Here is a 12,361-nt window from a genome sequence, read left to right as displayed (position 1 = left end):
GTCGTCGTAATTTCTATTCCACTCTAGAAACGATTAATTCACCATGAGAATGGGTTTAATCGTTCACATGCTAGTTATGAATTGGTAGAAGTTCCATGTGTAATTAGGGATTAGGAAGAACCAATTGTTTTGCGTAGTAGTTCAATTCGGATTACGACGATTCATCGTTAGTAAGTTAAGTTGAGTTAAGGTGGAATCAACCACCTAATTCCTTATCATAGAATCAACGCAGCATTCCGTAGTTAATTAGTCGTATCTTGTGGGTAGTTGCATCGTAGTTTATAATTCGTAAATCTCTCATTAGACTTTAAGTTAAGATTATTTATACTTAGAGAACATTACTATGTGAAAGAACTAGGAGTGGAACGAACTTCCTACTCCACTATATCTATTCAATAGATAGAGAGTAGAACAATCTTTGATAAACTAGACACGTAATCTCGTTTAGTTTTACTTACGTTTTAAGTTTTATCGTTCATTTCGTAGGTAAACTATCATTTTTACGTTTATCAACCTCCACCAGGTCGCACTGACCCACCGCCATTCTTTTTCCTCTGCTCCTTACTCACTATCCCGCTATCTTCACGATTCATACTTTGATCACTAGAAAGCTTCATAATGTCTTCACCCCTTGACCTCTTCTTCTGTTCCCTCCTCTTCACCCTGATCCCACACCCTCCTATTTCAACAAAGTAGCTAGCCACTTCAGGCAACTTCTCTCGCTTCTTAGCACGACTCAAACAAGCAAACTTCTCTATCAGACTACATCCTTTCTTTTGGACAATAACGACCTCTATAACATAAGAAAGTCAAAGGTCAGTTCGTTATAACACATATTTATCAACATATAAATCAGAGGCAAGGTTCAACCAAACAACCTACTACGTACCAGTAAAATTACACACCCTAGTCTCCACACTAAACCCAGAGGGGCAATAATTCCCAATTATAAAAAACGGTCTCTTCTCCCAGGGTTCATTACTAACCCCATCCAGAACGCTAGACTTTCCAGTCAAAGTCTGTAAGCTAAAGTTTTTAGCGCTAGATCGTTTCACAACAAAATGCTCAACGATATCCGCAACACCTATGTTGTATTCTTCACTCACATTCAAAAGATCAAATACCCTAAGCAAACGCCATGTGTTCCCAACGAACTGGCAGGGCGCTTTCTCACAAAAATTCAAAAACTCACAGGTCAGCCTAGAAAACGGCAACCTCAACCGAGCTCTCAGTTGCCCCTCGCAGATAACCACACCATAGTCCTGGGGAACGAACGCGTTACTAAAAACGTCATCATCCTCGCCCAGCTCGGGAATCTCCAAATCACTGTAACGAATATCGTATGCATGCCTCAGATCAGAAAAGCTTTTCAGAGCATGTTTATCTACTACCCTAGGAGGCAACCCGCTAGAGGATGATGCACCAGAGCTGCTCGCCACCGCGACCGCAGACTCAAAATCAATCTCTTCAACTTCCTCACTCAATGAAACTTCTAGAATCTCATCATATCGAGTATCATCTGAGTGAGACATTATCCCTCTCCTTTCACAAGTTAACACCAACAAGTAACAACCACCAACGTCACACAAACCAACAGAAAAAGGAGCAAAGGAAAAAGATCGCAAAGCAAAAAAAATATCACAGAGAAGAGAAACTAACCTTACGCTCTTGTTTTTCAGTAGATGCAAAGTAACGAACCATTTAGTTCTCCAGGCGTATAATACAAGCCACCAGTTCGTTTCCCAAAAGAAACGTAATCATTTCATTTAACCCTAACATGCCACGTCTCCCCACAAAATGAGGCGGTTCAGCTGCAACCTTTCAAATCAGCCGTACCACGTGCCCTACACATGCCACTTAAAACTCACATTAGGTCGCCATTCACTGCTTAGACGATCTGATGAGATAGGTCGGTGGGTATTTCTACGCGAGACCATTCGCATCCGCATATGTGTTTAACACGTGCTATCGTTTTCTCTCAGTAGATCGCTCCGTCACAAAGACCGACCTACTGAGATGGGGCTGTGTGAGGGAGTAATATTCACACCCAATGAATATCACACACGTGTCCAATATATACAGAACTACCAACCAACCTAGTATCCTCGTCCTTAGAGCTCGCTTCATAGTGACTCCACTCAGGCAAACAACTTATTCAACTTGCACCCAAAGCAGTATCACTACCAACCGATCTCACGTACTTGAGCTGCGAGCTCGCTTCAAAGTGACTCGAGTCGAGTAGACGATCTTACCCCGAAGCAACCTCCCAAGCACTCACTCCTCTCATTTCAGGCACGCAGCTCATTGATTCTTCATAACTCACCTTCATAGCTCATAAGTGACCTGAAGAACTGGATCTGACTAGAAAAAGGAGAGCATGAGGCGCGGGCATCTTGCATATATAAAGAGGATGAAGAACTACGTCTGACCTGATTCAATTCCCCGAGAGAACTTGATATTAGGGCGGTTCGTCCATACGAACTTGGTCAATCCCACATTCAAACATCATCTCCCTCATTTTCTTGAATCTGTAAGGTAAAACCAAAAATAACCTTTACAATCACCATGATAGATATTCTTTTGTTTTACTTTACTTACAGAGTTACAACTATTGGTTAAGATCGAGTATAGTTAGAAATGTTGAACCTGTGGCAAATTTGTTTTGAAATTTAATTGTTGAGGGGTTTGCAGAGTATATTTTGACAAGGAATTCATTATTCATGTACACTATATTTCTCAAAATGTATACTACAATCAAGTAGATGATCACGGTCGTCAAATTATGTATGCACTACTAGAAATTATCATTTGACTGTTACATAAACACTCGTCTTCACTGCCCTTCTCGGCTTACCAAATAGCCTCAACTAAGTGTTATAAAAACATAACTTGGTTTTTAATATGTATGAAAAATGTCTTGGGTTTGGAAAAATGTCCAACACAAAGATGAGAAGGCTAAGCATGCATGCTGATTCGGTCATCACTCAACTTGGTCTTACTAAGTGCAAGAATATCATTGTAGGTGGAGGTTCTGTGAGAGGAATTTCTGGGGGAGAGAGGAAGAGAGTTAGTATTGGGCAAGCAATGCTGATCAACCTAAGTTTATTATTTCTTGACGAACCTACTTTGGGTCTAGACTCCACAACCAGCTGAAAAAATTGTGTCAACATTGTTGAAGCTTGTGAAAGGTGGACGATCAGTGGTAATGACCATGCACCAGCCTTCTGGTAAGATATATAACATGTTTCATAAGGTGTTTCTACGGTCAGATGGTAGCCCCATGTATTTTGGCAAGGGAGCAGCTGCTATGGACTACTTCTCAAGCATTGGATACACAGAATCTTCCCCCATATTGCATGAATCCTACAGATTACCTTTTGAATCTTTCCAATGGTAATTAGTTTAGATCCTTTTAGATCTTAGTTAAATTATGCATATAGTGCGCTCTAGGATGGTGCGCTAAGCCGCTAATGCAAAGAAGGTTCACACATCTTTTTCGACTCAATGTAAGCCTACTATCCCCTTGGATCATTTGTTTTGGCATGTTATTTACATATCTGCACCAAATGCCAAAAGTTATATATGTGAATTTATTTTTGGATATAACAGTGGTACATTTTCGTACTCGATCTCCACATTTTATTTAGCTTGATCCCGTAAACATATTACTTCTAGATGTATTACAGGCTACAACAGCAATCTTACCAACCACTTCATCGAATGGTCTAGACACGAGTAACTAATGTACACATCATTAGGAACTCCTTCAGAGGGTAATAAGGAAATGTTAGTTAAGCAGAAATTGTGGTTTGCATATATATGAGAGCAACATTCACATAGAGTAAATGTAGAACTTCAAGAAATCGACAACACCTTTCTAGATGGAAAGGAATACAAGCAATCTGGTCGGTGGAGCACATGCAACTTGGTATCAACAACGTTTCCTTTCTTGTAGGACTTTTATGGTGGCAATCCAGTACTGCTCACCTTCAAGACTAGGTTTGAAATATTGTTTATCTTATTCCTCTTCTAGTAGAAAGATCGAGTTCTTCTCTATCTTCAATTTTTTTTCAATGTACGTACGCAGGTACTCTGCCCTATAGCATATATATTAGTATTGGTATTTGGTAATCAAATCTGTGCGCCATGGCGTACTCCAACTACTTTGAAATTAAACTTGTATAGAAACTTATGCTAGGAAATTCCCTTCTTTGTGATTGATGCTTTTTCCCTTTTTTCCTTTTAATGTAAATGAACAACGTGGTATCTGATTTTTCCCTTGCTTAGCGTCTTCTATGTAAGTCTGTGTATTTGGGTTTAATTTTTTAATCCTTGTGCAGCTTGGGCTGATCTTTTTTTACTCTGCATTTTGGACATTCACAACTTTCTTTGAGGCTCTCAGCACCTTCCCTCGAGAGCATGATATACTAGCAAAGAAAGATCATCAGGCATATACAGGCTTTCATCCTACTTCACTGCCGAAACGACCAGTAACCTTCCCACTTCCCATGGATCTCATTCTCCTAACCATTTTTGTCACAATCACGTATTGGATGGGAGGACTCAATCCCAAGGCTACAAATTTCTTTCATACTTTCTTCTGTGTCCTATGTAGAATTTTGGTTTCACAAAGCTTTGGACATATATGTTGGGGACAACAATACCAATCGATCCCCACTACTAAGATAACTTGCACTTGGACCAACTACAAATTCCAGACAAAAATCTAAACTTTCACTACAGCCAACCTAGCATGCCCAACTCTCTAAACAACTATCACAATCAAATAATAATGCAAAGAAAAATAAAGCATACCACAACACAAAGATATACCGTGGTTCGGCAAATGATACCTACTTCCACAAGAGCTAATTCTTTTATAAGTATGAGAAGGAAGATTACAATCACTTCTCTCAAGTCTCTCCACCTTACTAGATCACTCCTCTCTTTTTACAAGTTTTTTCTCTTTGCAAGAGTTTTCTCTCAATCTTGATTGCTCTCAAAATTAGCTTTCAATTTCATGTCTTTGGTTTTCCAAAACCATACTTCTGTTTTTATACTGCACTTTCAATTTTGCGGTTACTGTAGAAATAGAAACTGCAAATATAGGCATAGGCGCGGGCGCGCTCTTGGCAAGGCCAATTGCGAGCACGCGCGCTCTCAAGAGCCTGTTTCGTGCTCACGGCAAGGGCGCGGGCGCACCTTGGGCAAGGCCAATCTGAGCGCGTGCACGCTCAGACTTCTTCACACGAACAGTACTGCTTTCTCTCCACTTTTTCCTCATCCTCGTGTGAGGCATAAATCCAACAATCCCCCCCTCCCGAATAGTTAGGGTGGATACGTCCATGCATTCCTAAATCAACAGGAGGAGTCTGCTACCATTCCGGTGGTAGCACAACAAACATCAAACTTACCTTTCGGTAAGGCTTTGGTCATCATATTCGACCCGTTCTTGTCAGTATATATGGATCTTCTCAATACTCAAATGCTTGTCTTCAAGAACTTCTCTAATCCAATGATAACGCACACGTATGTGCTTGGATCTAGAATGAAAGCTCGAATTCTTGCTCAAATGAATGGCGCTCTGACTATCACATAGAACTACAAACTATTTTTGCTTTAGCCCTAGTTCATCGAATAATCTCTTCATCCATAACATCTCTTTGCAACACTCAGTGGCTGCAATATACTCGACTTCTGTAGTGGAGAGGGCAACACACTTTTGCAACTTAGATTGCCAAGAAACTGTCCCCCTGCAAAAGTAAGCAGATAACCGGAGGTGAACTTCATCGAGTCTACATCACCTGCCATGTCTGCATCAGTGTAGGCTTCAAGTAAGGTCTTCCTTCCACCAAAATACAAACACGTTTTGGAAGTGCCCTTGAGATATCTCAATATCCACTTAACACCTTCCTAATGCTCCTTACCCGGATTTGACAGAAATCGGCTTACAACACCAATGGTGAAAGCAATATCCAGTCTAGTACACACCATTGCATACATCAAACTGCCCACTGCGGATGCATAAAGAATCTTTTCCATTTCATTCTGCTCATGGTCACCCTTTGGACACATACCTTTGCTCATGTGGAACTGGCCACCAAGCGGACAACTGACTGGCTTCGTTTGATCCATGTTGAATCTCTTCAACACTTTCTCAATGTAGCTTTCTTGAGAAAGCCAAAACTTCCCACTCTTTCTATCACGAGTGATCCGCATCCCAAGTATCTGCTTTGCTTGACCCAAATGCTTCATCTCAAAAGACTTACTCAAGTCTTTTTTCAGCTTGGATATCTTGTTGATGTTCTGTCCAACTATCAACATATCATCCATATACAACAAGAGCACTATGAAATCCCCATCCGGAAATTTTTTAACAAACACACAATGATCTGAAGCAGATTTCATGTAGCCATGCTTCACCATAAAGGAATCAAACTTTATGTACCACTGTCTCGGTGCCAGCTTCAACCCATACAAACTCTTTATTAGCTTACATACTAGGTGCTCCTTGCCTTTGACTTCAAACCCCTCTGGCTGGTCCATGTAGACATCTTCTTCAAGGTCTCTATGAGGAAAGTTGTCTTGACAACTAGTTGCTCAACCTCTAGGTTCATACTTGCGGTTAGACCCAATACCACCCTGATAGAAGTCATCTTAATTATAGGAGAGAAAATTTCATCAAAGTCAATACCTTTCCTTTGACCGAATCCCTTTACAACACGGCTAGTTTTGTGCCTTGGGAGTGGATTATTCTCCTCATGCTTGACTTTGTAGATCCACTTATTCTTGAGAATTTTTCTTCCTTTTAGTTTCTCAACTAAGTCATAAGTGTGATTCTTATGTAAAGAATCCATCTCATCATGCATGACCTTCAACCACTTCTCTTTGTCTGTACCTTCAAGAGCCTCTTGATAGTACATAGGTTCTCCACCATCAGATAGTAAAACATACGTATGTGGTGGATACTTGGTTAAAGCTAGTATCTCTCTGTAGGACCTCCTTACCCCATCTTATTGTGGCTCAAGACGATGCACTTTTGCTTGCTCAGGTGGTGGTTCATACACTTCATCTGCATCTTCTATATTAATAGGTTATATCCCATCATGAGCAATAGGATCATCATCATAAGCTTCAAACTCATGGTTCTCTGCATTTTCAATGCCTTCTGCACATTCCATAATAGGAACTTCTCGTTATGAATCAACAAGATCATTAATGAAAGCTTCTAGCTTCTCACCATCCTCAAAGTCTTCTATGGTTTGGTCTTCCAAGAACACAACATCTTGACTTTGGATTACCTTCTTATTAATCAGATTATAGAGTTTGTAACCAAACTTCTCATTCCTATAACCTAGAAAAATGCACTGCTTAGATTTGTTATCAAGCTTGGATCTCTCATCCTTTGGAATATGAACAAATGCTCTACACCCAAATACCCTCAAGTATCCATAATCAACATCTCTACCTGACCATACTCTCTCTTGATAGTCACTATTCAAAGGCTTCGAAGGCGATAGGTTAATCACATGCACAGCTGTGCGCATTGCTTCTACTGAGTAACTTCTAGGTAACTTAGAGTGAGGCAACATGCATCTCATCCTCTCTACAATGGTCCAGTTTATCCTCTCCGCTATACCATTGTGTTACGGAGTCTTAGGAGCGGTCTGCTCATGATGAATCCCATGACTCTGGCAATACTCTTCAAATGGCATACTATACTTACCCCGATTATCTGAGCGAATACACTTCAAAGGCTTTCCTGTCTCTCTTTCCACCATACTATGGAAAGTCTTGAACACGCCAAGTACTTCATCCTTGGTCTTCAGACTATATGCCCATATCTTTCTTGACGCATCATCAATGAAAGTCAAGAAGCACAAAGCTCCCCCGTGAGACTTTACTTTAATAGGACCACATAAGTTTGTAGGCACTAGCTCAAGGACATTGTCTTTTCTGTGAGAGGGGAATCTTTGGAAAGACACCCTGTGTTGCTTTCCTGCCAAATAGTGAGTACATCTATTTAAATGCATACCTTTTATGTTTGGCAAGGCCTTTTGCTTGGCAAGAACTTCCATGCCTTTTTCTCCCATATAACATAGTCTTTTATGCCACAGTTCAGAGGAAGCTTCTTCTTGTGCCACATTTACTTCTGCTTTACACAAACTAGCATGTGTCTTATAAAGCGAGCACATTTTCGTTCCTTTGGCTGCTACAATAGAACCTCTGCTCAGTTTCCATACCCCGCTACCAAACGAGTTTAGAAAGCCATCATCATCTAACTTCCCAGTGGAAATTAGGCTTAGCCGAATGTCAGGGACATGTCTTACATCCTTGAGTGTCAAGGTGTAGCCGACATTGGTTTCTACATGAACATCATCAATGCCTACAATCTTTGAGACTCCACTATTATCCATCTTTACCTCACCAAATTCACCACAGCTGTAGGTAGTGAAGAATCCCCTGTGCAGTGTGACGTGATAGGATTCTTCTGTATCTATCACCCATTATGTATCCTGGCATGAGGTACTAACACAGCACTCACCATAATCTGACATAATTCCCACTAGATCATCGTGTACTAGTGCGGTAGTATCTCGGCCTGTGTTTCCGTTCCTCTTTACCATGTTTTCATGTACACAGTTATTCTTCTCATCCCTCTTCAGTGTTTTATACTCGTACCTGAAGTGACCCTTGGTGGCATAATAGTAACATTATCTCTCTGCCTTAGGAGTTCTAGTATTACTGTACCCCAAGATTTGCTTCTGTCATCACCTCTAGAATGAGATGGTTTTCTGCTCTTACCTCTCCCCCGCTTCTCTGTGATAAGTATCTCTGAGTGAGAGGAGCTGCTTCGTGAACCCCTTCTTGTCTCCTCATTCAACAATGCCCCAGTAGCCATCTCCATAGAAATAACTCCATCCTTAGCGGCTCCGTTAAGAGAAACTGCTAAAGTCTCCTAACTGTCGAGTAGAGAGTTTAATAGTAACAAAGCCTAAACTTCGTCACCTATATCAATATTCATCAAGTGCAACTGATTGATGGTATTCTGTACTTTATTAAGATGCTCAGACATTGAAAAACCTTCTTTGTACTTCGTGTTAGCAAACTTCTTAAGGAGCAGTACCTTATTTTCGGCCGACTTCCTCTCATAGAGGTCTTCGAGTTTCTTCCCTAAGCCAAAAGTGGTAGTCTCTTGGGATACATGGTGGAAGACACTGTTATCTATCCATTGTCGAATGTACCCAATTGCTTTTTTGTCAATCTTGGTCCACTCAGCCATGGCAATCGCTTCCGATTTTACTCCCCCATTCTCAATAGGTTGTGCAAAGTCCTTGCAATATAGCAAGTCTTCCATCTTGGCTTTCCAAATAGTGTAGTTAGCTCTACTCAGACTAGTCATGCGAGTGTTTACGGAATGGTCCATTTCTACAAGCTATTTTAACTTAAACCTTCTCTCAGGAATTTTGTCAAACACCTTTCGAGCAAAATTTGGATAACAACCAAGATTAATATAACCTGGCTCTGATACCACTTGTTAGGGACAACGATACCAATCAATCCCCACTACTAAAATAACTTGAACTTGGACCAACTACAAACTCCAGACAAAAATCTAAACTTTCACTACAACCAACCTAGAATGCCCAACTCTCTAAACAATTATCACAATTAAATAATAATGCAAAGAAAAATAAAGCATACCACAACATAAAGATGTACCATTGTTCGGCCAATGATGCCTACTTCCACAAGAGCTAATCATTTTATAAGTATGGGAATGAAGATTACAATCACTCCTCTCAAGTCTCTCCACCTTACTAGAACACTCCTTTATCCTTACAAACTTTTACTCTTTGCAAGGGTTTTCTCTCAATCTTGATTGCTTTCAAAATTGGGTTTCAATTTCGTGTCTTAGGTTTTCCAAAACCTTACTTCTATTTTTATATTGCACTTTCAATTTCGCGGTTACTGTAGAAATAGAAACTTTAAATATAGGCATGGGCACGGGAGCGCTCTTGGCAAGGCCAATTGCGAGCGCGCACGCCCTCAAGAGCCTATTTCGTGTTCATGGCAAGGGCGCGGGCGCACCTTGGGCAAGGCCATTCTGGGCGCGGCGCACGCTTCAGACTTCATCACACGAACAATACTACTTTCTCTCCTCTTCTTCCTCATCCTCGTGTGAGGGATAAATCCAAGAACATATGCTTTGGGTGTAGTAGCCATGAATCCCAAATATTTGAGTATGCTTATTGAATTACTCACTATGATGACATTCTCTCTTGTTAGTAGATTTTATGTGCAAAATATACCTCCCGTCATATCGTGGATCAAATATGTCTCTCTTAGTTACTAGTCCTACAAGTTGTTGTTGTGGACACAATTTTTGCCTGATGATACATATCCTTGTGGCTCTAACATGACTTGTGTCATTGGCTGCTAAAGGCATTGGGTCTTGATCAGAAATTGGTATCTTGTGTTGCTTTAGGTGTAATGCTTATAGGTTATAGGATCATTGCTTATATTAGCAAACTAAAGTGTAGATTTCTTAGTGGGTAAATGCCTGATTCGGCCATGATAAATGCACATTGTGCTCCAACCGGCCTTGCTTTTTATTTTGACCCTTTTGCCCTTGCATACAACACTCTCTGTCCTCTGCACCACACTCTCTGTCCTTGCGTATTTCTGATGTTGACATGCACATTAATATTGATCCGTTATATTCTCTTAGCGATATCTATTAGCGATTAATGACCATTAGATTTCAACCTAGCAAAAATGAAAACGGACATTAGCTATTGTGGGAATCAGGGAGCAGCAAGTTACAGATCTACTATCAATAACTTTTTCATTGTTTTTGTAATTCAAAGACGAGACAATATTTACCTGGTTTTTTTTGCCAACCTCAAAAACTTTTTACAAAGCTCCAAAGCTACCCTTTTTTCTCTAGGTTCTTCTTTTTTGTTCCTCTACTTTGTCTTCTCCTTTTCGATTTTTCTAAGGATTTTTATAGATAAAAACAATACAAACCTCGATAATGGTCAGTTTTGATGTTTGTTTTGTAGTCTTTGGTGTTGGTTTGTTTCTAGGTAGGTTTATGTTTTGGTTTACTTCTTTGTGGTTTTACGTAGAAGTGTGTGTGTGTGTGTGTTTTTTTTATAAGGTTTCCATGGTCGTTTACCATTTCCATGTTGATTTTGTTGTCATTGTTATGGTATTTATATAAGTTTTATGTCATAAATGTAGAACAATACTCAAATAGTAAATGAAAGAAATTTATTGTCGTTTCATTAAAAGTACCTACTTTTTATTGTACTAACTTTGTATTTTTGCAGGTTCATTCGATATGCTTATTTATTATGATGGCGAGACGAAATCGGACAAGCATGGTGTGATGAAGTATGTAGGGGGTGAGGTGAAATTGAGAGTGTTTGATGTGGATACTCCCTTTGAAGGATTCATGTGTCTTATTGAAGGTGTGTCATCTCGTATGAGATTGAGTTTTTATGTTAGGTATTTGATGAACAAGTCCCCTTGTAGAATCGATGAAGAAACCGACTACTTCAACAAGATTAAGAAGAAGAAGAAGACTCCAATGAAAGCAATGAAATTTTTGGTTGTCAATGAAGTAATCGTCATCACACCATGTGGTATGGGAGTAGGACAAGTTCGAAGATCAAGTCCTAGAGAACCTAGCATGAATAACAAAAAAATTTTACTAAGTTGTTTAAAGAAGATAGTGCTACTCCTGGAAAAGGTGGTGGACAACCTATTGTGAAGAATAAACCAGTTGGTAGTGAGCTATTTAAACAAGAAATGGTTAGAATTGCAAGTCCTGGATCAAGTTTTGGAGTTCCTAGTATGAAGAAGAAGCAAATTTGTAGTGAATTGTTTAAACCTTCTCTGCCAAAGAGTGTATGTCCTGGATCAAGTGGTGGAGAACATTGTATGAAGAAGAAGCTTAATGAAGAAATTCCAATAGAGATTCCAATAAGTGATTGATGTATCTTTGTCGCGGAAGCAAGAACAATAGATACACAATGTATAAAAATACAAAAAACTAGGGTTTAATGAATAAAAACGAACTTCATAAATTCAATCTAATAATAAATCAAGTTTGCTCATCTCTTGTTTGCAATGATATTTATAAACAATCCATGAAACCTAAATAGAAACCAAACTTTATTCCTAAATCCTAATTAGAAGCTAATAATAATCGAAATAGAAACTAAGCTAAAGAGAAGCAACTAGTCTAAATAATAGAAATATGTAAGCATGTGTGTGGCACATGCTAATCATCATGTGTCCTCACATCAGTCCCCCCAGCTTGGGAAGAGCTCATCCTCGAGATTAAGTCTTT

The 12,361-nt window shown here is 39.7% G+C and overlaps 1 pseudogene; it reads left to right on the top strand.

Moving 5' to 3' along the window:
* Positions 1–2,016: 2,016 nt before the first annotated feature.
* Positions 2,017–12,003, top strand: LOC147504923 (ABC transporter G family member 9-like; annotated as a pseudogene).
* The last annotated feature ends 358 nt before the right edge of the window (positions 12,004–12,361 follow it).

Source organism: Coptis chinensis, chromosome 4 (genome assembly GCF_015680905.1).
Source record: "Coptis chinensis isolate HL-2020 chromosome 4, ASM1568090v1, whole genome shotgun sequence".
In the NCBI taxonomy this organism is placed as follows: domain Eukaryota; kingdom Viridiplantae; phylum Streptophyta; class Magnoliopsida; order Ranunculales; family Ranunculaceae; genus Coptis; species Coptis chinensis.
Note: the sequence above shows the minus strand (reverse complement) of the source record. Positions and strands in the feature narration are given on the sequence as shown.